General features: G+C 46.4%; 1 protein-coding gene across 5 annotated transcripts in view; it reads right to left on the bottom strand.

Annotated features, from left to right (window-relative positions):
- The window catches only part of LOC105482823 (filamin B), a 167,860-nt gene that overhangs the window by 121,577 nt on the left and 21,803 nt on the right, over positions 1–24,480 (bottom strand). The window lies entirely within an intron of this gene.

Below are 24,480 nucleotides of genomic sequence, written 5' to 3'. Positions count from 1 at the left end.
TTGGGAGGCAGAGGTGGAAGGATCACCTGAGGTCAGGAGTTCGAGACCAGCCTGGTCAACATGGTGAAACGCTATCTCTACTAAAAATACAAGAATTAGCCGGGCGTGGCAGCATACGCCTGTTGTCCCAGCTACTCAGGAGGCAGAGGCAGGAGAATTGCTTGAACCCAGGAGGCGGAGGTTGTAGTGAGCCAAGATTGTGCCATTGTACTCCAGCCTGGGTGACAAGAGTGAAACTGCATCTCTAAATAAATAATCAATTAAATAAAGCAAGTATCTCCCCTGACCCCATCCATCCAGCCCAGCTGTCCAACAGGTCAGGGTTGCTCTGGGCTAATGCCAGGCACATGACTTTGGTCCTACCTCAGGCATGGCTCTTCCAACTTTCTTCTCAAGCCTTAACACTTCTCTGTTACTCACAAAAATCACTTCAGTCTCAACCATGTCTACACATCAAAAAGCTTTTTTTAAAAAAAAAAAAACTGCCCCTCCCCAAAACAAAACAAAATCAGCATCTCTTGGGGAGTGGGGCTGGGGTATCAGCAATTTAAAAGCTTTCCAGTTGGGTCTACCTTCGGAATCACTGTCTCCACGGGAATCACATCACAGCAAAATCACTACTCAAGAAGACAACCCTTTATCCACATGCAGATGGACCCGTAGCAGACCAGAAAAAGTATACAAAGAAAGGGAAAGGAGAGCAAGTACTGTACATACTTGCAGAACTGGAGGTGCCCAAGGCTATTGAGCGAAGCCGCCTTCAGTGCAGACATGCGGGCCACTTGTCTCAAGGTAACAAAACCACATTCTAACAAAGAAAGGGATGATTCTGCCAGTCCCTTGGAATAAATATGCTGCAGTGGTGAACAGTGAACTGGAAGGGGCATGTGTCTCCCTTTTTCTTCAGTAAAGAAGAATAGCCACTAATAGTGAAATCTTACACAAGGAAGCAGAAGGGTGTTTGTTAGAGAAGTGAGAGGTAAGCCCATCACTCATTGGAGAGGACCTGCCCTTGATTCCTGGGACAACTCCATGGCATATCCATTTTACAGTGGGTCAGAGAAACCCAGATGGTTCCAAGTGACAAATGGCCAGGGTGGGACAAAGCATATTCAAAAGCAAAAGTGTGATCAGGCCCAACTGTTTTGATGGCACAGATTTCCTCTAAAATGCCACTTGCCCAGCCAATATCAGCTACCCACAGAGTGAGTTACCTGAGCACCCCAGCAGCAGTATTTCACCCACAATAGGAACAAATATTACCCCATTTCAGATGCCAAAACAAATACTGGGAGAGGCCTATTTGCCCAGAATCACATGCCAGTGAGCAGAGGGGCCCCAGGGGAAGCTGTGGAAGAAAAGGGGGCACAGAGGACCCGTCTCAGTCACCCCATTTCAGGAGTTACCCAGTGCACCAATCTGGAGACTAAGGGTCTTCCAAATTCTAATATGATGTTGAATGTCAGGTGGGATGGAGGCCAGGGTTTCAGAATCAAGCTCAGCGCCTCCCAGCTGCTCACCCATGAGTCCTCACTGGTACAGCGTGCAGGTAATCAATACTTCAGCTGGGCAGAACTGCCTTGGGTAACTGCTTAACGGGAATCTCCAACAGGCCCGGAGAAATTTGAACCACAAAATCCAGTCCATGATTGAAACTGCCCACCCACCCCTGGAACCCCTGTTTTTTCCAGAACATTTTACAGGAGGCTTCAAATAAAATTATGGCTGTAGTTACCATACTCAGTCCTTGACTTAATTCAGGTCCTCCCTTCTGGTCTGAGAGCCCACTCCTGCACAGCAAATTACCCTTTAAAAATGAAAAAGAGGCCAGGCGCAGTGGCTCACGCCTGTAATCCCAGCACTTTGGGAGGCCGAGGCGGGTGGATCACGAGGTCAAGAGCTCGAGACCGTCCTGGCCAACATGGTGAAACCCTGTCTGTACTAAAAATATAAAAATTAGCTGGGCATGGTGGCACGCGCCTGTAGTCCCGGCTACTCCAGAGGCTGAGGCAGGAGAATTGCTAGAACCCGGGAGGCAGAAGTTGCAGTGGGCCAAGTTCGTGCCACTGCACTCCAGCCTGGTGACAGAGCGAGACTCTGTCTCAAAAAAAAAAAAAAAAAAAAGGCATTTTCTATTTCTTCCAATGAACACAGTAAAAGGAAGTTTTGTGAGTGTCTAAATCCAGAGGACCCTCCCCCGCCCCCATCCACGCAGTCCTCCCACAGTAGTGGGTGAGATCAGAGGGGCAGCTGGGCGTAGATGCCCACAGATTACACGTTTTCTCACACTGCCCTGAGCAGTCTAATGAACAATTTTCACATCAGCCTCTCCTCCTCCCCAATTTAAGGGGAGCTGCATAACAGTCCTGACACCCTCTTTGCAGCTCCTGGAGTGTTCCCCAAGAGCAAGCCAATTTTTCCAGGGCACTGAGCCAACAGTGTAATCACAGGCTGTGGTGGAAGCTTCTGGTAGTTCATCAGAACTCAGAAACCTGGCTGGGGGCTGCACACAGGCAGGAGGCTCCATCAGGCTTCCTGTCATAATAAATTCCTCCACACCCTACCTGTGAAACTCCATTACCATTTATTACCAAAACTGGAGCCCTGGCTTTCAAGCTTTTTCCTGAGGACTGAAAGCTGGCCTTCCAGCTGATGACATCACTGACAAGCTTCTGACAATGGCTCCCTGGAGCCTAAACCTCTGCTAATACCTAGCAAGGGCACATTCTTCATGGGTGAGATCATATTCAGCTAATTACTCATCTAGCCCCCACCCCAGTGCCCAAGGCCACAGCAAGGAGATACCACTACGGTTCTCTCCTCCTCCAAGGCCTTTCCTGCAGCTGCAAACACCACCAGGCTGCAAACACAAATGGTGGCCATCCCTGAGAAGGCGGTGGGATGTGGGCTTGGAAGATTTTATAAATAAAAATACAAGATATCAGTGACATATGAATTTAGATAAACAACACATCGTTTAGTATAGGTATGTCCTATGCAACGACTTGTAACATGTGAGAGCTGTCTGCCATACTTGGAACATAAATACTAAAAAGTTATTCATTGTCTATCTGAAATTCAAATTTACCTGTATTTTCTCTGGCAACCTTGGTAGGAACACAGGTGAGTCTCGAGCCCTTCATTTGGCCTACAGGATTTCCTAAACCATTACACAGGACAACAAATGCTCTAACAAAAACATACATAGAGTGAAATGTACTGAGAAGCTGTAAAAGCCGATGTTTAAAACACAAATGACAGTTATCAGTTACTAGCTACATTTTAAAAACAAAAATTACACTGGCCACAGTAGCTCATGCCTATAATCCCAGCACTTTGGGAGGCCAAGGCAGGCGGATCACCTGAGGTTGGGAGTTCGAGATCACCCTGGCCAACATGGAGAAACCCCATCTCTACTAAAAATACAAAATTAGCCAGGTGTGGTGGCACATGCCTGTAATCCCAGCTGCTTGGGAGGCTGAAGCAGGAGAATTGCTTGAACCCAGGTGGCGGAGGTTGCGGTGAGCTGGAGATCACGCCATTGCACTCCAGCCTGGGCAAGAGTGAAACTCCGTCTCAAAAAAATAAAAAATAAAAATTACACATATACAAACAATTAACTGCCGATTATATAAGAGCCACGTGTTACCTGCAGGGGATTATAATTGTAGGATGCTATTATTTTTCCCAAAACAGGAGTTTTTGGGAAAACTGTTCACCAATGAGTGAAAACTGCTGGGGAACAGGATATTCATGTAGTCTCAAAGATGACTTATCAATTACAATCACAGGTTACCTAATCATTACACTAGGAGAAAGGTACTGTTCCAACAGACAGCAGGCAGACACCACGTGAAGCAGGTGACCACACTTAGCACCACGAAGTCACAGGACAAACTGAGATTGTGTGCCTGTTCTGTGAGGCAATGGGAAGTACCTACGACCTCAGGAAGTGCCCTAGCCAAAAATATTTAACTTGAATTTAATCACAAGGAAACAGACCTAGAATGTGGAACATTCTACAGCCGAAGACCGGCTGCACTGGCATGACCCAGATGCTGGCTAGAAATGCAGATTCCCAGGCTCCACCCTATTCTTCAGAATCAGAATGTGCATTTTACCAAGACCCTCCCAAGCACACTTGAGAAACACCAGTTCTACAATGGGCCTGATTTCTTCAAAAATGTAAAGGTCATCAAAGACCAAAAAATGTGTAAAAGGTAGGGGGGCTGTTCTTGATTAAAGGAAAGGTTGAGATGTGAGACTTTGAAACCAAATTCAATTGAGTAATCGTTAACTGGTTCCTGGATCCAAAAAAATGCCATTTTTTTTAAACTGCCATAAAGGATACTTGGGAGCATTTTGGGAAGTTTTACACAAGATGTTATTACTATATCAGTGCTAACCTCCCCGGTATGCAGTGACGCTGTGGTTAGAATGTCCTGGGTATGCAGAGACACTGTGGTTAGGAGAATATCCTTGTTCTTAGAGATGCTTGTTGAAGTATGTGGGGGTGAAGGGTCATGATATGAGTTGAGTACTTTCAAATGATTCAATAAAAATACGCATGTGGCTGGGCATGGTGGCTCACTCCTCTAATCCTATAGCACTTTGGGAGGCTGCGGCAGGAGGATCACTTGAGGTCGGTAGTTCAAGACCAGCTTGGCCAACCACATCTCTACTAAAAATACAAAAATTAGCTGGGCATGGTGGCCCGTGCCTGTACTCCCAGCTACTCAGGAGGCTCAGGCAGGAGAATCACTTGAACCCAGGAGGCAGAGGATGCAGTGAGCCAAGATCATGCCACTGCACTCCAGCCTGGGCAACAGAGCCAGACTCTGTCTCAAAAATAAATTAAAAAAAAAAAAGTATGTGATATGCATTTTTAGAGCAAGTGATAAAGCAAGCAAATGTGTCAAAACATTAACAATTGGAGGCTCTAGGGAAGGTTATATAAGAGTTGGCTATAATCTACTTTCATACTATCTATAAGAGTGAGGGTTTCCAGACCAGCCTAGACAACAAAGTGAGATCCCATCTCTAAAATAAATAAATAAATAGGGTTGATTGAGGGTTTCCAATAAATTTGGGAGTAGGAAGGAAACATTATTGCTAAAATGAAAACTGTTAAAATAAGTAAAACATCTGGAAAATAAATATAAGAAAAAAGTTCATTACAACTCTGGGTCTTGAGCATGTATCTTAATTAACATGCATTAATTTTCTTGGCAATAAAAGAAAACACATTTTCTTCTAGAAACTAATTTTTCTCCTTGGTGTCAAAACATTTAAGAAAAGCAGCAACCACTTAGGTACAGGGAGTTTGAGGAAGTTTCTCATTTAAGGCTAGGCACGGTGGCTCACGCCTGTAATCCCAGCACTTTGGGAGGCCAAGGCGGGTGAATCACGATGTCAGGAGATCAAGACCATCCTGGCTAACATGGTGAAACCCTGTCTCTACTAAAAATGCAAAAAATTAGCTGGGAGTGGTGGTGGCCACCTGTAGTCCCAGCTACTCGGGAGGCTGAGGCAGGAGAATGGCGTGAAACCAGGAGGCGGAGCTTGCAGTGAGCCGAAATCGCGCCACTGCACTCCACCCTGGGCAACAGAGCGAGATTCCATCTCAAAAAAAAAAAAAAGAAAGTTTCTCATTTAATCTCCAAATGTAGAAATTGGCTTTCCAGGAAAAAACACACCAGGCAAAGTAAAAATAAATCTGAAAACTTTACAGCTTTATTTGAAAACTCGAATCCTACACATTCCAACACTTGGCCGTGAAAAAGAATAAAGTACAGACATAACATGGCTGAACCGTGAAAATATTCTGCTAAGTGAAAGAAGTCAGTAACACCAGAACACATGTATGATTTTACCATATGAAATGTTCTGAATGGACAAACCCATAGAGACAGAGTAGATTAGTGGTTTACTGGGCCTGGTTGGGGAAGGTAAAGGGGGAATGACTGCTAATGGATACAGGGGTTCTTCTGAGGGGATAAAAATATTCTAAAATTGGCCGGGCACAGTGATTCACACCTGTAATCCCAACACTTTGGGAGGCCAAGGCAGGCGGATCACCTGAGGTCAGGAGTTTGAGATCAGCCTGGCCAACATGGTGAAACCCCATGTCTACTAAAAACACAAAAATTAGTTGGGTGTGGTGTTGTGCACCTATAATCCCAGCTACTCAGAAGGCTGAGGAAGGAGAATCGCTTGAACCTGGGAGATGGAGGTTGCAGTGAGCCAAGACTGCGCCACTGTATTCCAGCCTAGGCAACAGAATAAGACTCCATCTCAAAAAAAAAAAAAAAAAAAATTATTAAATTATAGCGATAGCTGCATGATTCTGTGAATATACTAAAAATTGTATCCTTTGAAAGGGTGAATTTTATGGTGTGTGAGTTATATCTCAGTAAAGCTGTTTTGGGGGGGATTTTTTTAAAGAAATAAAATTCCGGCCGGGCGCGGTGGCTCAAGCCTGTAATCCCAGCACTTTGGGAGGCCGAGACGGGCGGATCACGAGGTTAGGAGATCGAGACCATCCTGGCTAACACGGTGAAACCTCGTCTCTATTAAGAAATACAAAAAACTAGCCGGGCGAGGTGGCGGGCGCCTGTAGTCCCAGCTGCTTGGGAGGCTGAGGCAGGAGAATGGCGTGAACCTGGGAGGCGGAGCTTGCAGTGAGCTGAGATCCGGCCACTGCACTCCAGCCTGGGTGACAGAGCGAGACTCCGTCTCAAAAAAAAAAAAAAAAAAAAAAAGAAATAAAATTCCTATAAATTCCTCTAGCCTATAAGCCCTTATTCTTCCTAGCAGAAGACAGTATTGTAGTTACAAGTAGGACTAAGACAAGCCAAATCCCTTGGTCCCTGTGACCTGGAACCGAGGAGGCCCAGGTTCTAGCCCAGCCCAGCCACCACAACTCACTGTATTACCTTGAGTAGGGCCTGTCCTTCTCTGAGATTCTGATTAACAGAATATCTTCCAATCCGTAAACCTGGCTGGACCAGAAGGCATCTTGAGGTTCTCCAAGGTATTCTATTAGAACCAACTCAAGTCTTTTTTTTTTTTTTTTTTTTTTTGAGATGGAGTCTTGCTCTGCAGCCCAGGCCGTAGTGCAGTGGTATGATCTTGTTCACTGCAACCTCCACCTCCTGGGTTCAAGAGATTCTCCTGCCTCAGCCTCCCGAGTAGCTGAGACTACAGGTGCACACTACCATGCCCGGCTAATTTTTATATTTTTAGTAGAGACGGGGGTTTCACCATGTTGGCCAGGCTGGTCTCGAACTCCTGACTTCGAGTGATCCACCCGCCTCAGCCTCCCAGAGTGCTGGGATTACAGGCGTGAGCGACCACTCCTGGTCCAACTCAAGTCTTTTACCTCTATTTTACACAGCATAGTTATTGAACTTTCGTGAGCTTAAGAGAATCATAAAATTTCATTTGGTTCATCCAAGATCAAGTTTCAGGTTCACAAAATTGAGTTACTTCCTTTATATCAGGGGTGTCCGATCTTTTGGCTTCCCTGGGCCACACTGGAAGAAGAAGAATTGTCTTGGGCCTCACATAAGATACACAAACACTAACGATAGCTGATGAGCTTTAAAAAAAATGCGAAAAAAAAAAAATGCGAAAGGCTCTCATAATGTTTTAAGAAAGTTTACGAATTTGTGTTGGGCCGCATTCAAAGCTGTCCTGGGCCGCCCACGGCCCGCAGTCTGCAGGCTGGACAAGCGTGCTTTAGAGGATCTTGGGACTCTCAAACTCATACTCAGCATCACAACTCAGTTCAAAAGGCAAAGATGTGAGGGGAACGTCATTTTCAAACTGATCATAGTGAGGATTTTTATGAAGCTGTCCCAGCAAACTTTTAGGATTCCATTTAAGCAAGTAATACTATGATTCCCCCAACTCCACCCCCAAGTGTTAATGCTGGGGGCAAAGCCAACCCATGACCTATGAATTTGGCAATCAGGGTTTCTTACACCTAATAGAGGTCAGGATGGTGATGGGCACATCCCTTCACCCAGGCTCATCTGTACAAACTCATTTCTCATCTTCTGGGCAGCACAAGCCAGACACTGAAGCCACAGTGGACAAAACTCCACAGAGCCAAAGGCAATACCCTGGAAGTAATCAGCACTGATTAGTGTTTGGGGAAATCCTTGGCTGTAGCACACTCTTTGATTCAGTTTTTCCAGTCAAAGCCATCCCCGAGTCATGCTGACTTGGGCCTAGGAGGAGGAAATTCTCATTCATGCCTCTCAGACAGTGCTGTCTCCTCTGCAGGAAGGAAGGGCCCACACTGGAGCAGAGGCAAGCTCAGAGGGGTCCCAAGGTGCTGATCCGGGCATCGCTTCCAGGCAGGAAGCAGCCATCCACGTAGCTGGGCTACAGCTTCAGCTGATCTTTTCCTAGCTTGGGAGAGAGGCCCTTGATTTTATTTATTTATTTGTTTGTTTGTTTGTTTGAATTTTTTATTTTTTGAGACAGGGTCTCACACACAGCTTGCTGCAACCTCAGCCTGCCAGGCTCAAGCTATCACAGCTTGCTGCAACCTTGACCCGCCAGGCTCAAGGGATCCTGCCACCTCAGCCTCCTGAGTAGCCGGGACTACTGGTGTGTGCCATCATACCTGGCTAATTGTTGTTGTGCTTGTTTGTTTTTTGTAGAGACAGGGTCTCTTTATGTTGCCCACACTGGCCTTGAATTTCTGGGCTCAAGCGATCCTCCCACCTTGGCCTCTCAAAGTGCTGGGTATACAGGCATGAGCCGCTGCACGTGGCCTAATACTATTTATCATCATCTTGGACTTAAGAGAATGCTTCCCAACCAGACAATGAGAAGCACCTACCAGTCCCTTCTGGGCCATCAGCTAACATCACAACTTCATTAAGCACAGACTCCACCCACCCAGATTTGTCTTAAACGGCCCAGCCTCATCCCCTCTCAGTCCACAACTGACTGGACTGGGGTGGAACCTGACTCAATCCAAGCTGAATCAGATTCTCCCTGAGGTCTCTACCTATGGCTACACCAAGTGAAATATAAACAGCAGGAATTGCAGGGCAGCCCCATTGCCTGCAGTGATAGCGTGACTCCTCTACAGAGGAAAGGGGACGAAACAGATACCAGGAAGAAAAGAAACCATGGCTTTCTGATTTTGGGTTTCGAGTCTTCCTGAGGCCCTGCTGCAGGACTGCACTTAAGTCTGTGAACCCATGGTTCATTGTAGGGATCACTGGTTGTTTCTGATGCTCAGTATCGGGGTGGGTGCATGAGACAGGAGCCTCCTAAGCACAGCCATCGGCTCAGAGCTGGGCACATGGTTCAAGGAGTCTAACAGCAAATCCTGGACTTGTATAGGAGCTATACGAGAGCGTTTTGCACTCAGCACTGTCACTCTTCTTTCTGGCTGGGTTTGGACCTGGGAAGCATAAAGGTCCAGAGATGCCAGAAGCCCTTCTGCCACCACATAGAGCCAAAATGAATGAAGCAGACTGGAGATGAGGAGAGAGATCAAACCCTGAAGACCCGTGTCAGACTTGGGACCAAGTAATGCTTGGGGGCAGTCGGCTCTGGGATGTCTCAGTTACTGGGACAAGTAGCTCCCTCTTTTGTCTTTAAGCAGTTTCAAACGGGTTCCCATGACTTGCCACTAAAAAGAAATTCAAGAAACTCTCCTGACAAAGAATTTTTTCGCTTAAGCCAGCTCAAGTTAGTTTCCCTCACTTGTACTCAAAAGAATGCCAAATTACCAGCCTGGTCAACATAGTGAAACCCTATCTCTACTAAAAATACAAAAATCAGCCAGACATGGTGGAGCGTGCCTGTAGTCCCAACTACTTGGGAGGCCGAGGCAGAAGAATTGCTTGAACCTGGGAGGCAGAGGTTGCAGTGAGCAGAGATCATTCCCTTGGGCAACAGAGCGAAACTCTGTCTCAGAAAAAAAAAAAGGAATGCCAAATTACCAAAATGACTTATCCAGTTTACATAGCTAGAGTTAAGGTTTATGTTCTCAAAACAACACAATAATGCAGACAAAAATCCAGGAAATTTCCCAATTCCTCCCCAGTCCATCAGAAGAATTGATGAGAAGTTACAGATGTCAAATGACTGTGGCCAACAGCATGACACAGCCCAATATTGGGCCTCCTGGGATTAATTCCCTCTCAGCACCCTGCCAACCATCACAAACAAACATTCCCAGTAGAAAGTCACAAGTTGGGTAAGAATATAAGAACTGCTTTCGTAGCATGAGATGAAAGAGGGGATAAATCTATAATGACTAGGCCAGGCACAACGGCTCACGGCTGTAATCCCAGCACTTTGGGAGGCAAAGGAGAGGGTATAACTTGAGCCCAGCCTGGGCAACATGGCAAAACCCCGCCTCTACAAGAATAAACACAAATTAGCTAGGCCTGGTGATGCGTGCCTATAGTCCCAGCTACTTGGGAAGCTGAGGTGGGAGGATCCCTTGAGACTGGGAAGTTGAGACTGCAGTGAGCCGTGATCGTGCCACTGCACTCTAGCCTGGGTGAGAAGTGAGACCTTGTCCTTAAAAAGTAGAAATAAATTAGCCGGGCATGGTGGCACACACCTGTAGTCCCAGCTGCTCAGGAAACTAAGGTGGCAGGATCACCTGAGCCCAGGAAGGTGGAGGCTGCAGTGAGCTGTGATCATACCACTGCACTGCACTCTAGCCTGGGTGACAGAATAAGACCCTGTCTTAAAAAAAAAAAAAAACACCTAAGAGACTAAAGCTCCTAAAAGGTAAATAAATGGTAAATAAATAACAACAACAAAAACGAGTATGATTCTCTAATCAAACAGAGCTAGAGCTAATGCAAATCTAAAGTTTACCCTGCATCAAGGAGGAGGCCAAGTCCACTACAGCCACATTTCCAGGCCAATTAGAAAAACTAGGCCAGCATGAATCACCAATTGTTCAGGATTCTAGAGGACTTGCTCAACCTAGGTTGCAGAAAACCCATACACACCAAACACAGGTGGCTTCATGAAGAATACGAAGTTGGGGAAGAATGGGGTCAACTGAGAAACTTTAGAAATGAAATGCTTCACCAAAGTGACCACAGAAAGAACTTCGAGAATGCTAAAATCTCTAAACTCTCTAATGAGTCTCAGAACTCTCTAAAAAGAAAGCAAAGAGGGCACCTGGGGCAAAACAGCTGGATGAGGAACACTTCTGGGGTTGTTTGACAGTTAAATTGTGTGGCTAGGACCACCCAGCTGGCTACAGTCAAGACAAGCTGTTCGGGAAGCTTCCCTCCTAAAGGAAGCCCACAAAGAAAAGCCAAGCAGGGTTCCAGGAAGGATTTGTAAGGTAGGTTTGAGACAATTTCAAAAATATGACCCAGGTGACCAAGCACATAACTGCCTTACCCTGGGTCAAGGCTATTGGCTCAAGGCACGGATTCAAGGCAGGAGTGTTTGTCTTCCCAGCCCAGTGACGGCAGTGGTGGTGGGTAAGTTACTATTCTTTGGACAATTAAGTTAGGAATGAAGAGGTTGGCTTACAGTGCACGGGCTAGCCACACTGGTGGTGGTGGTGGTTGGTGGGGAGGGTCGTTCAGGAAAAGCAAGGAGTCCTCTGAGTCCAGCCACGATCCCCCTACCACTGAAGGCCTGCTGACGTCCAAAAGCCCAGAGGCCCTAACGACATTTCCTGCAGCTCACAGACTCACCCAGCACACCAGGGCCGCTCCGCGGGAAGAGACGGTGCACACATTGGCTGGTTCAGCGCTGAGAATCCCTGCCCACCTGGCTGCTTCTCTTATAAATGAGAATAATCTGGCTTTTCTTCTGAAAATAAATACTACAAGCTCATTGTTCTATCATAAAGTGATACTGAAAGCAAAAAGAATCAGGTTAAATCCTTGTGTAAATAGGGATACCACACAGGAATCTGGTCTGTGGAGTTCCCCACATCTGCTGCTGCTTCAGGCTCAGCCACTTGCTTGCCAGTTGGGTGACCGTAAATGTAGCCTCAGTTTCCTCAGCTGCAAAATGGGGATTAACACTGTTCCTCAGACCTCATGTAAGTGACATGAGGCATAAAAAGCCACCTAGCACACAGTAAGCACTCACTCACTATGGTTAGCACTCAAATAATAGTCTAAGTTTCTATAATAATCAAACTTTAACAAACATGTATCCATTCTGTGATCCAAAAAAAAAACAAGAAAGATTTAGAAAAAGATTTAGAGAAACAGACCAAAAAAAAAACAAAAAAAAAAAACAACTCAGATGCAGTTCAACTCCCATATATGAATGGGGTGGAGAGGAGAGTATATTTTAAAGAAACCTTGTTGGCTGGGGACAGTGGCTCACGTGCTGCTATAATCCCAGCACTTTCGGAGGCTGAGGTGGGTGCATCACCTGAGGTCAGGAGTTCAAGACCAGCCTGGCCAACGTGGTGAAACCCTGTCTCTACTAAAAATATAAAACTTAGCCAGGCATGGCGGGATGCACCTATAGTCCCAGCTACTCAGGAGGCTTAGGCAGGAGAATCGCTTGAATCCGGAGACAGAGTGCCATTGCACTCCAGACTGGGCGACAAGAGCAAGATTCCATCTCAACAACCACAAAAAAAAAGAAACCATGTCCTCAGAGCTACCCCTTACACCCTGTCAGGTATCCACACCCATGAGGACTTGCAGGCATGGGCCAGAAGCTGCCCCCACCTTAATGAGAGGGCCAATGGTTCCATAAGAGTAAGATGCAAACAGCTATCATGTTACTGGCCAGAGGCCAGCTCCATGAGGGTAGAAGGTAACTGTTTACTCACACTCCCCTGCAGTTTCAGTTACTGTCCTGTTTGCTTTTGCTCCCTGGGTCAGGGTGTATTGCTTATTATTCAACAAATACTAATCCCGCAAGAGAACCTGAGAGGTCAGCACTGGGTAATTTGCCACCGCAGCACCCCAAAGATCTGGCTTGCTTCTTTTGAGATGGAGTTTCACTCGTTGCCCAGGCTAGAGTACAATGGCACAGTCTCAGCTCACTGCAACCTCTGCCTCCCGGGTTCAAGAAATTCTCCTGCCTCAGTCTCTCAAGTAGCTGAGATCAGAGGCACCTGCCACCAGACCCGGCTAATGTTTGTATTTTTAGTAGAGATGGGGTTTCACCATGTTGGCCAGGGTGGTCTTGAACTCCTGACCTCAGGTGATCTGCCCACCTCAGCCTCCCAAAGTGCTAGGATTACAGACGTGAGCCACCAAGCCCTGCCCTGGCTTAGTTTTGCGCATCTCTTCACAACATGAGATGTTCCTCCTTGCTGGGAGCATACACTAGTGCTACCCTCCCCACCACCCATGAATAAATCATGGTGACATTCTGGGCAACAATGAGAAGAGGCAATAAAGTGAATGGTGTCCTCCCAAAAGCAAATCAGGGCACTTCTGCATTCTTTGGGATGAAAAGAACCCTCAATAAGTTTCCACTTTCAGATCACAAAAAAGTTAGTTCTGTTCCTTCTAGTCATCGTGGTTCTTGTCTGCTACTCAGCAACTTGAATTATGTAAATTCTAGTAGGAAATGCACTAGCTGGGAAAACAAGGCAAGTGGGGTGGTGACCTAGTTCCCCCAATTAGACCAGCCCCTGGTCAGCTGTGAACCTCTAGGCATCAGTGTTCCCATCACGAAATGAAATGTCTGCATCACTAGGCTTTCCCTTAGATACAAGTTGTAGTGAACACAGAACCAAGTCACCATTTTCCATTAAAAATTTGCTCAAGACTGGGGCTTGAGAAAAAAATCACTTTTCTACACTTTTTTTTTTTAACTTATCAAATTCTAATCCAACGAGAAGTAATTAACAAACCAAACCCACAAAAGTCTGGTTTTCCATTCAACAGTTCTGATGATCCTTATGCAATTCTTCCCTGTTTTTTTTGTTTTTTTGTTTTTCCCCCTGTAGAGACAGGGTCTTACTGTGTTATCCAGGCTGGTGTTGAGCTCCTGGCACAATGGTTCATTCCTTGAGCCCACGTGGTCAAGGCTGCAGTGAGCTATGATCATGCCACTGCATTCCAGCCGGGGTGACGGAGCGAGACCTTGCCTTTAAAAAAAAAAAAAAAAAAAAAAGAACTAACTTCAAGCAACCCTCCCACCTCAGCCTCCCAAAGTGCTGCGATTACAGGCATGAGCCACATGCCCAGCCCAATTGTTGCTTTTGACAGTAAATAAAGACACAGCAGGTTGGGATTACAGTACCACGTTGTTCAACATCATCTACAGAGAACCATCTCTTCTATGCACTGGGAGCCAGCTGACAGTCAGCACAGCCTTTCCCAACAAGGGGCAGTGCAGACAAAGCAGCTGCCTGCAGGTAGTAACTCCAGAGCTAAGGAGGTGCATGGGCAGAACTTTAAAATCCAGCCAGGCACAGTGGCTCACTCCTGTAATCCCAGAGCTTTGGGAGGCTGAGGCAGGAGGATCACTTGAGGCCAAGAATTTGAGAATTTGAGACCAGCCTGGGGAACATAGTGAGACCCTGTCTCTACAAAAAAAAGAAAAGAAAATTTAATTAGCTGGGCATGGTGGAGCATGCCTAGCAGTCCCAGCCACTTGGGCAGCTGAGGCGGGAGGATCGCTTGAGCCCAGCAATTTGAGGTTATAGTGGTCGTACTCCAGCCTGGGCAACAGAGTAAGACCCCCAACTCAGGGGGGAAGAAAAAATCATAAATTCAAAAATAATCAGATTCTGACAAGAACTAAGTCAGTCTTGACTTGGTGCCAAAAAGATGTCAGCAGCTTTCACACAAATCTCTCTTTTTAACAGTAAGAACAGGCTGGGCATGGTGGCTCACACCTGTAATCCCCACACTTTGGGAGGCCAAGGCAGGTGGATAACCTGAGGTCAGGAGTTCGAGACCAGCCTGGCCAACATGGCGAAACCCCATCGCTACTAAAAATACAAAAATTATCTGGACATGGTGGCGGGCACCTGTAATCCCAGCTACTCAGGAGGCCAAGGCAGGAGAATCGCTTGAACCCAGGAGGCAAAGGTTGCAGTGAGCCAAGATCGCGCCATTGCACTCCAGCCTGGGCAACAAGAGCGAAACGCTGTCATAAAAACAAACAAACAAACAAAAAAACAACAAGAACAGGCCTCAGGCTCAGAGTCTTCAACAAACTTTTTGAGAATTTAGTAACACATTGTTTCCATTGACTTTATTTTTTAATTTTTTCTTATGCTATCTCCTCTAACTTATTTTTTCAAAGCCTAGTTACCTATTCTTTCTGGCAAGTGATCGTGGGTTTCATTTAAGATCATGTTCTCTAGTTTCCTTTTATGAGTAAAGTACTATAAAGATGAGTAGATGTAAAGAAAAAAACATTCACAAAATAATACTGGCACCTGGAGTAGGCAGAAACCATGCCAGTGATCTAAAAAAGCCAGAGGGCAGAGAGGCTTCTCTGGTGGAGGGCCAGGGTCATAAACGGAATCATGGCCATTTTACAAGGATTTATTTGTGTGCACAGTGCTGTGGGAACGCAAGGGAAGAAATGAATAATTCTACCTAGGGGGTTTCTAGAGGGCTTCACAAGGGAAATCATCTGAATTGGTTTCTGAACTACAAGAAAAAAAAATGAGTGGTCGGCCAGGCGTGGTGGCTCACGCCTGTAATCCCAGCACTTTAGGAGGCTGAGGTGGATGGATCACTTGAGGTCAGGAGTTCAAGACCAGCCTGACCAATATGGTGAAAGCCCGTCTCTACTGAAATACAAAAATTAGCCAGGCGTGGTGGCGCATGCCTGTAATCCCAGCTACTTGGGAGGCTGAGGCAAGAGAATTGCATGAACCCAGAAGATGGAGGTTGCAGTGAGCCAATATCGCACCACTGCACTCCAATCTGGGTGACAAAGCAAGACTCCATCTCTTTTTTTTTTTTTGAGACGGAGTCTCGCTCTGTCGCCCAGGCTGGAGTGCAGCGGCCGGATCTCAGCTCACTGCAAGCTCCGCCTCCTGGGTTTACGCCATTCTCCTGCCTCAGCCTCCCCAGTAGCTGGGACTACAGGCGCCCGCCACCTTGCCCGGCTAGTTTTTTGTATTTTTTTAGTAGAGACGGGGTTTCACCGTGTTAGCCAGGATGGTCTCGATCTCTTGACCTCGTGATCTGTCCGTCTCGGCCTCCCAAAGTGCTGGGATTACAGGCTTGAGCCACCGCGCCCGGCGCAAGACTCCATCTCAAAAAAAAAAAAAGAAAAAAGAAATGAGTGGTCAAGCGGAGGCAGGGGGAGGCAAGGGTGAAGGAACCTCCCCATTCATTACAAGGGGCTTATCTGGCTGATACGAAGGCTGAAGCCAATGGTAGTGGCCCACTGAGGACAGCTTACATCGCAGGCTAAAATGACTCTAATGTCAGCCAAGCATGGTGGCTCACGACTATAATCCTAGCACTTTGGGAGGCCAAGGCGAGTGGATGGCCTGAGGTCAGGAGTTCCAGACGAGCCTGGCCAACATGGCAAAACCCCATCTCTACTAAAAATACAAAAATCTGCTCGGTAGGGTGGCGCACTCCTGTAATCCCAGCTACTCAGGAGGCTGAGGCAGGAGAATCACTTGAACTCTGGAGACGGAGGTTGCAGTGAGCTGAGATCGAGCCACTGCACTCCAGCCAGGGTGATAGAGTGAGACTCTGTCTCAAAAAAAAAAAAAGACTCTAATGTCAAGTCTGGGCCCAGTAGGAAAGAACATCATATCAACTGACCAGTAGTGTTTGTCATGAAGAGAGGAAAGTATAGCCGGGGTGCTATTTGCTGACCCTGATTCTGGTTCAGTCTTCAACGTTTACAGAGGAGAAACTGAAACCGCCTTTCAAAAACTATAGACAATGAAAGACATCAGACCTAACCGACTCCATCTTGCTTCTAACCTTTAAGCTGTCCTTGTTCATTCCTGGGCACAGGCCAAACTAACCTTGGGAATGAATTTAGTTTATGGTTTCACTCTGAAACAAAACTGCTAATAGCCCTTTCCCAAAAAGACCCTCTTCTTGCCTTGAGAGCAGTCTGCCTTTGTAGGACTAACAAATTAGCTACAAGATTAGAAATTAAAGTTTAGGGGTCAGAAGCTGCAAGAGTCTGAACCTCCCCAAATTGCTTCTAGAGATAACATCACTATTGTAAAACTTAACATCAGTGCTGGAGATATTTTGCAGACCCTGCACTCCATGGATCAGCTGACACATCCCAGAGCAGTAATCTGGCTCAACCAGTTCTGCCATCCCACCCAGGAACAGAAGACAGGAAGACAACCTCACTTCTACCCACTGTGACTCCATCTCCAACTTGCCCAATCAGCACTCCCCACTTCCTGAGCCCCTACCTGCCAAATTATCTTTAAAAACTCTGATCCTAAATGCTCGGGAGACTGAATTCAGTAACAATAAAACTCTAGCCTCCCACACAGGTGACTTACTCTTTCTCCACTGCAATTCCTCTGTCTTGATAAATCAGCTCTGTCTAGGCAGCAGGCAAAGTGAACTCGTTAGGTGGTTACAAAACTGAGGTCCAAAGCCCCAGAGCTGACGAAGAGCACAGTCAGAACAAAGAACCAGGTATCCTGAGTCCACGTCCTTCTCATTCTGTGCTCCACGGTCCTCTTTCATCTGAATCAGCAGCATTTACAGCCATGGATTCATTATAAAGAAAAGCAAATCTGTCCTAAGTCTTGAGTCAATTAATTAAGGAGTTTAAATGTATGGGTCCAAAACAATTAACCTTTGTGGAATAAGAGCCCAGGTGAGTTCACCAGTGAGAAAAGGATGGTCTCATTTGAAAGTGCATCCCTGTAGAAAGTTAATTCCAATAAAAATCTTTCCCATGTTGCCGCCCCAGGCCAAGAATGTTGTACTGAGCCAAACTTCACACGTAGCCGACTGATCCATCCAGCAAAGAGTGGTCTCCTTTAGCTGGGGCCGTGATCAAGAGGCATTCCGTCCAACTAGGAATTCTCAAAACTTCCACTTTCCTCCTAGCAGAACCTTCCAATCTGGAATCACACTCACAATGACTGAGGCTGCTGGCTTGTCAGAAGTCCAAGCCCTATAACCACAGATCTTTTTTTAGTTTTTAATTGGGGAGAGTCACTGTGGTTGAGCTACATTTTCCTCTCCTTCAACACGGACCCTGGAAGGCAATCAAACCCCCTATTTCTCACACGTTCATTCTTTCTTTCAACTCTTCCTCCTAAAAAAGTTGGGGGTGGGGGTACATGTTGTGTTCCCTAAGCCACCAATCTGCCCCCTCTTCAGCTGGAAATCCCTCAAGTCTACAGACTGAGGCTCACAAATGAAGTTACCTGATATTTGAAGAGGCATGGAAATTACACCACTTAAATTTGAAGTCAGATTTTATTTCATATCCAAGTCTAAGTAACAGCTTTTAATTATATAGACAGCTTAAAAGAAACCTCAAGCACTCTACAATTTACTTGTATTTTGGGTTTGGTTTGGTTTTTGTTTTCCTGTTGGATCTGCCTGTGAGGTGAAGAGGTAATCTCATTTCACAGATGTGGACAAGGTGATTACCCTAAGTCACACAGCCTGTGACACCAGGGTTTCATCAAATGAAGGGGGATTCTAAAGAACAAATGGCAACCTAGTGTCACAGGAAGCCACGTGAAACACCTCCTTGAGGTCCACTCCACCAATCCTCTGCAGTGTCCCTAATTTCAGGTAGAACATGTAATCTAGGTTAAGCCAGTCCCAAGAGTCATTCCCAAGAGTCAAACACCCTTGCCAGTGGTTAGCTGAGATGTGAGCAGGTGACATAGGCTGATCCAATCACAGTGAACCTCAGGGCTTTCCTGGGACTACTGGGATCAGGGCCTGCCTTCTCCCTCTGGGAGGTGTGGGGTGTGGCTGGGGACCTGGGACTGCTACATCCACCCGTCTGTGGAGAGACAACAGAATCAGAGAAGCAGAGCCAAGGTTCTCTGATGCCCTGGAGACTTCCATGTCCAACTGCCTGCCTACCCCTTGACTTTTCAGTTACGAGAGGCAATGAGCTCCCTTTTGGGATAAGCCAGGATTTCCTATGACTTGGAACCATATACATCCTAATGGATATATTTATATTCAAAGTCTTTCTCTACTGCTTCCTGGCTGTGCCACAAGTTACTAAACTGCTCAGTGCCTCAGTTTCCTCATTTGTAAAATGGTGGAGTGTTAGAGTGAAGTGAGATACTTAGTGTAAAACACCAACTGAGCACAGTTTCTGGCCTGTAGCAGGGATTAGCTTACCACTGCAGTCCAGCCTGGGCAACAAGGGCGAAACTGTCTCCAAAAAACAAAAAAAATTGTCTTTAAAAAACAAAACCTTTTGTGGTGAGGATGTGCAAGAACTAGAGCTCTCAAACGCTGCTGATGGAAATGAAAAACAATACAACCACTTTGGGAAACAGTTTGGCAGTTACTTGAACAGTTAAACATATACCTATGATGTATGATCCTAACACTCCACTCAGAAAAATAGAAATATACATCCGTACAAAGAGTAGTAAAAGATGTTCGTGATAGCTTTATTTAGAAACCACCCAGCTGGGCTCGGTGGCTCACGCCTGTAATCCCTGCACTTTGGGAGGCAGAGGCAAGCGAATCACCTGAGGTCAGGAGTTCGAGACCAGCATGAACAACATGGTGAAAACCCGTCTCTACTAAAAATACAAAAATTAGCCAGGTGTGGTGGCAAACGCCTGTAATCCCAGCTATTCAGAAGGCTGAGGGAGGAGAATTGCTTGAACCTGGGAGGTGGAGGTTGCAGTGAGCCAAGATCGCACCACTGCACTCCAGCCTGTTCCACAGAGTGAGACTCCGTCTCAAAAATAAATAAATAAGAAACCACCCAAATGTTATCAACAGAAGGATGTATAAACAAAATGTAGTATATCCATACAATGGACTACTACTCAGCAATAAAAAGGAATAGGACTATTGACACATGCAACAAGGATGAATTTCAGAATAATTACGCTGGAAGAAGCCATTCAAAAAGAGTACATACTGGCGGGGCGTAGTGGCTCATGCCTATGATCCTAGCACTTTGGGAGGCCAAGGTGGGTGGATCACCTGAGGTCAGGAGTTCGGGACCAGCCTGGCCAACATGGTGAATCCCCATCTCTACTAAAAATACAAAAATTAGCTGGGTGTGATAGCGTGCACCTGTAATCCCTGCTACTCGGGAAGCTAGGGCAGGAGAATCGCTTGAATCCGGGAGGTGGAAGTTGCAGAGAGTCGACATCGCACCATTGCACTCCAGCCTGGGTAACAGAGTGAGACTCTTGTCTCAAAAAACAAACAAACAAACAAACAAATACATACTATATGATTCCATTTATATAAAAGGCTAAAAGATGAAAACTGACTTATAATGACAGAAAGTAGATCCGTGAATGCTTGAGGATGGGGGTGGAAGGCACGGAGAGATAAAAGGCAAGAATTACAAAGAGGGACAAGGAAACTTCCAGGGCTGGATAGAGAGGTTCGCTGTCTTGATTATGGTGATGGTTTCCTGATGTGTGAGTCTACATGTGTACATAGGAGTGTGTGTATAAACTTATCAAAATGTGTTCTTTATTGTATGACAATTATACCTCAATATTTTGGGGGTTTTCTTGGCGGGGGTGGGGAGATTGAGACAATGTCTCGCTCTATTGCCCAGGCTGGAGTGCAGCAGTCTTGACTTCCCCGGCTTAAGCAATCCTCCCACCTCAGACTCCTGAGTAGCTGGGACCACAGGTGCACATCACCACACCCAGCTACACCCAGTTTTTTTTTTTTTTTTGGTAGAGATGGGGATCTCTCAATGTTGCCCAGGCTGGTCCTGAATTCCCAGGCTCAACAGATCCTCCTGCCTTGGCCTCCCAAAATGTTGCCATTACAGGCATGAGCTACCACACCCAGCCAATAAAGCAGTTTTTAAAAAATTAAACCCATCTGAGCTCATATATTCAGGTGTCTGGGGTACCAGACCACAGCCCACTAGATGGGGACCACCAAACCACAAAATGGACCACATTTTGGCCACAGTGTAAAGTTGTTCTTAGAATGCAACTCTCTCTTAACACTCATTCCACTATTGAACCAACCCCTACTCTAGACTTTTACCTACTTTTAGAGACAATGCAACTGATTCAGCAGTCCCTTGAGATAGTACCTTGAGCAATATCTCCTTCTGCTTAGACAAAAAGCTATTGATGGGACGCTCCCGGAAGCAAGCCCTCTGTCTCTGAGAATCCCAAGTCTGCCTCGTTCACAAGCAACAGAGGAAGCCTTACATTCTAAGGTAATTAATTAGCTCAGGCATTTCAACACTTGGGGTGGGGGTAGGGGGAGGGCAATCCTGCTAAGCATGAAAGTCTTTTGTCAAAATATCATCCCGACACCCTAAGGATGGTCTGTTTTCTTTCTTATAAGCTGGGCCCAAACTTGTCTTTAAAACAAACAAACAGGCCAGGCACAGTGGCTCATACTTGTAATCCCAGCACTTTGGGAGGCCGAAGAGAGGATTGCTTGAGCTCAGGAGTTCAAGACCAGCCTGGGCAACCCTGTCTCTACCAAAAATACAAAAAAATTAGTCAGGTGTGGTGGCACACATCTGTAATCCCAGTTACTTGGGAGGCTGAAGTGGGAGGATGGCTTGACCCTGGGAAGTGGAGGCTGCAGTGAGCCATGTTCATGCCACTGCACTCTAGCCTGGGAGAAAGAGCAAGACCATGTCTCAAACAAACAAACAAACAAAATAATAAACACAAGGTATTTTTCTTTCTCTTCCCCTGGTCAAGTTTAGTAATGCAGTATATCAGCATTAAAATGACACTTTTGGGTGGGGGTGCAGTGGCTCCTGCCTACAGTCCCAGCAATTTGGGAGGCCAAGGCGAGAGCACGGCTTGAACCCATGGGTTCAAGACCAGCCTGGGCAGCATGGCAAAACCTTTAAAAATAGAAAAATTAGCCAGGCTTGGTAGCACATGCCTGTAGTCCCAGCTACTTGGGAGGCTGAGGTGGGAGGAATGCTTGAGCCTGAGAGGTGGAGGCTGCAGTGAGCCATGATCAGGCCACTGCACTGCAGCCTGGCCAACAGGGCAAGACTCTGTCTTTAAAAACAAACAAAAACAAAACAAAACAAAAAGCTGGGCACGGTGGCTCACACCTGTAATCCCAGCACTTTGGGAGGCTGAGGCAGGTGGATCACGAGGTCAGCAGATGAAGACCATCCTGGCTAACATGGTGAAACCCCATCTCTACCAAAAATACAAAAAATTAGCCAGGCGTAGTGGCGGGCGCCTATAATCCCAGCTCCTCAGGAGGCTGTCTGCAGGAGAACGGTGTGAACCCAGGAGGCAGAGCTTGCAGTGAGCCGAGATCACGCCACTGCACTCCAGCCTGGGCGACAGAGTGAGACTCCATCTCAAAAAAAGACACACTTTTTATAAGAAAAATATTCCAAACAAAACAAGGGGGAGTGAGGAATCATATAACCACCACGGGACTGAAGAAATAAAACACTACAAAGAGTTGAAAGCCCCTACATGCCTCTTCATGACTGTATAGCCCTCTCTGCCCATCCCCAGAAACCGCTATCCAAAAGTTTGGTAATGATCATTCCCCTAAAGATTATCTGTATTTTTATGACATATGTAAAACTTCATATAAACAGTATCATAGCATAGGGAAATCTCTGTGATTTGTTTTTTCTAATTTTTAACTTGTGTGGATACACAGTAGGTGTATATATTTATGGGGTACATAGGATTTTGTTGTTGTTGTTTTTGAGACAGGGTCTCACCCTGTTGCCCAGGCTGGAGTGCAGCGGCACAACCACAGCTCACCACAGCCTCATGCAACCTCCACGCCCAGGCTCAAGTGATCCTCCCACCTCAGCCTCCTGAGTAGCTGGGACAACAGGTGCCTGCCACCATGCCTGGCTAATTTTTGTATTTTTAGTAGAGATGGGGTTTCACCATTACTGGCCAGGCTGGTCTGGAACTCCTGGCCTCCAGTGATCTGTCCACCTTGGCCTCCCAAAGTGTTAGGATTACAGGTATGAGCTATCGCGCCCGGCCCCTCCTAGATTCCTGATAGGAGTCGGGATCCACCCGCTCCGGATAGGACCCATGGGCCTCAAAAGAAGCCACTCCACCCCTGGCTCTGGGAAGGCCTGACTGGTCAGAGTAGAGTTCTCACAGGAAACTCTACTATGGTAAACCACAGGAGAACCAGCTTTAGGATGAAAGAAACCAACAGAGCAGAGACCCAAAAAACCTGGGTTCTTAATGATATCACTTAGATGCTGGATCCCTGAAACTTATTAACTCGCTCTGCATCTGGGCTTGCTGACATAAGCCAATCATTTTCCTTCTATGTGAGCCAGTTTTCAGTTCTTGCAGCTGAAAGGATTCTAAATGCCCTACCTCCCTCCATGAAGGCTATTCTTGCTATCCTATTCACCCCATACACAATGTCTCAGGGTTCATGGTGCCATTTGTCTCAAACTCTGTATCTCTTCTGAGTGTCCTGGTGCCATTAGCATGTTCTAACCAAGCCCAAACCTGATATCCCCTTTGCCTCACTCACTACCAGCCTAGAGTAATATAAATTGGCCCTTTCCATTAGGGAAGTGTAGGATTACCCATTAGCACATCCTGACTTCTTCCCATGTCTCAGGCACTTTACAATCTAGCTCGTTAAATCTTCACACCCACTCTTTCAGATAGAAACTATGATTATTCCCAGTTTATTGATGAGAGCAGTGAGGACGGAGGCCTCAGAGAAAGCATGTCACTCAGTCAATTCCAGATTCAATCCCAGAGCTGCCTGACTCCCAATTTCTCATTCTTGGCTGGACGAGGTGGCTCCCACCTATAATCCCAGCACTTTGGGAGGCTGGCGAGGGGGTGGTCGGTAGGGGGGATCACAAGGTCAGGAGTTCAAGACCAGCCTGGCCAACATGGTGAAACCCCATCTTTACTAAAATTACAAAAAAATTAGCCAGGCATAGTGGCGGGCGCCTGTAATCCCAGTCACTCGGGAGGCTGAGGCAGGAGAATCGCTTGATACCAGGAGGCGGAGATTGCAGTGAGCTGAGATCGCGCCATCACACTCCAGCCTGGGCGACAGAGCAGGACTCTCAAGAAAAAAAAAAAAAATTCTCATTCTCCCAGAAACCCAACAGAAGAAAGGGGGCCCTAAGCTACCAGCAGAACAGAAAAATCAGACTGAGCTTCATATCCCATTATCCCAAAGAACATTGTTCATTCCCAGAGATTAACAACGGTATGAGGCTTTTTAGAGGTCCAATTCTGGTGTATATCTTGCTTTGCAGAAAGTATAGAACATGAGGCCAGGCGCTGTGGCTCACGCTTATAATCCCAGCACTTTGGGAGACCAAGGTAGGCGAATCACTAGGTCAGGAGATCGAGACCATCCTGGCTAACACGGTGAAACCCCATCT

Source organism: Macaca nemestrina, chromosome 2 (genome assembly GCF_043159975.1).
Source record: "Macaca nemestrina isolate mMacNem1 chromosome 2, mMacNem.hap1, whole genome shotgun sequence".
Classification (NCBI taxonomy): domain Eukaryota; kingdom Metazoa; phylum Chordata; class Mammalia; order Primates; family Cercopithecidae; genus Macaca; species Macaca nemestrina.
This window is presented reverse-complemented; position numbering and strand designations above follow the sequence as displayed.